Source organism: Carcharhinus amblyrhynchos, chromosome 15 (assembly GCF_965287045.1).
Source record: "Carcharhinus amblyrhynchos chromosome 15, sCarAmb.v2.hapA, whole genome shotgun sequence".
In the NCBI taxonomy this organism is placed as follows: Eukaryota; Metazoa; Chordata; class Chondrichthyes; order Carcharhiniformes; family Carcharhinidae; genus Carcharhinus; species Carcharhinus amblyrhynchos.
Window position 1 is genome coordinate 10,830,189 of NC_137338.1, and position 2,180 is coordinate 10,832,368.

Consider the following 2,180-nt stretch of genomic DNA (forward strand, 5'->3'; position numbering starts at 1 on the left):
GCCTTGTGATTTGGGGATTGCCGATATAAGCACATAGGAGTATTTGAATTTAATTATCCATGTTATTCTGATGTGAGGGGATGGATTTAAAAGTCTGTGGGGATCTCAACAGGCAGATCTGTTATAAACCTTGAGATAAGAGAGAAATCTTTTGACAGGCCACTTCCATCTAGAAGGACAAGGACAGCAGATAGATGGGAACATCACCACCTACAAATTCCCCTCCAAGCCATGCACCATCCTGCCTTGGAAATATATCGCCGTTCCTTCACAGTCGCTGGGTCAAAATCCTCAAATTCCCTTTGTAATGGCATTGTGGGTGAACCCACAGCACATGGACTGCAGCGATTCAAGAAGGCAGCTCACCACCACCTTCTCAAGGGCAACTAAGGATGGGCAATAAATGCTGGCCAACCAGCGATACCCATGTCCCACAAATATATTAAAAAAAAGTTTAAACCATCTTGCCAATAACCCCTCCAATCTCCCCACATCCCCCACGCTCCCTCCATGCCACATTAATACCCATTCCACATGATCAGGTCATCTCCATCTCTCCCTTGCCCCTTCCATACTCTTCCTTTTACCCATGTGCCACTTATGCATCATCCATACCCATCCTTCAGTTATCCAATATGTACAGGAACAATGAGCTACATAATAACTATAGCAAGTCTTTGAAATGCTATTGAAACTGACAAAATGAACAACCAAGCTTTAAAATCCATTTCTGTAAAAAAAAACTCAGAAAATTGTTAATCCACCATAGGCATTCATAGTATGAGTCTAAAATGCTTTAGTCCTCTTAACACCTCTTCATCTTGTCCAAATAAATAGATTGGCCTTGGAAAACCACATCAAAGAAGTAAACAATGACTAAGCTTCATAAAGTGTCAATCAAATAAACATAGCATTCCCCATCAAACTGTGTCAACATTGCCAACAGAACTGAGTTCTTTATTCAGTTCTGGGATTCAGCTTTGTATTCAAAATGAGGCCACCTGGCAACTGTGTCAACAGAAGCAGTCGAACAGATGGCCAAACATCTGTGTTTTCAAGGCAGCCATAACGGGACTGAAATTAGATCCCAGATAACTGAGAGCAGGTCTATTAAGCAGTCTGCCTGCGCTGATTGTGCCTGCTTTGGGATCAGTGGGCTTAACCTCAGCCCAAACCCTGACCCCTGGAGACCAAAATCGAGACAGACAGAGAGAGAGAGAGTATTCCCAACTTTCAGAAGTTGGGTACACAATGGCGGGAAGCCACCTGACTCACTGTTCCTGACTCTTCAGGGGAAAATCCAGTCCAGGTTGTTTCTTTGTGTTGACTGTGTAGGAGACAAGGACAATATTACTGTTGAACTATCCTGTACTGGTGGTTGGCAGCAATGGGCGCCACACGGGTTGCATTAACCCTTTAAACTAGACAGTGCAAAATCACTAACCTTTATATAACTCATGAAATTCCATTGATATTGTGAAGTTATAATGGGGAGGCAATGGTCTAGTGGCATTATCACAAGACTAGAAACTCAGCTGATGTTCTGGGGACTGGGTTCGAATCCCACCATGACAGATGGTGGAATATGAATTCAATAAAAAAAATGTGGAATTAAGAATCTACTGATGACTATAAAACCATTGCCAATGGTTGGAAAAAGCCATCGGGTTCACTAATGTCCTTTAGGGAAGGAAATCTGCTGTCCTTACCCAATCTGGCCTACATGTGACTCCAGACTCACAGCAATGTGGTTGACTCCCAATTGCCCTCCAAGGGCAACTAGGGATGGGCAATAAATGCTGGCCCAGCCAGCGATGCCCATGTCTCCACAAATGAATGAAAAAAAAAGTTCCGTATATCAAAATGGCATTTAGTCTTCAGAAGGAGGTAATTGGCTGTAAAACACTTTGGGATGTTCTAAGATCCTGAAATTCCAGTCTTTAAAGATGTAAATTTTGTTAACACCTCAACGAAACAAACAAAAGAGAGAAGCTTTAGGCAAATGTGTTAACCATCTATATACACTTCAACATCCAACACTTTGCACCCAACATAACTGTCCACACTCCTACAAGTTCAGTTCGAGTTCAGGATAGTTGAACAGTTGAGGAGGAAGCTCTGTGCTGTCATTTGCCTGTGACAGAATATAGATGATATTCTGCTGCTAGTTTACCGTTTAA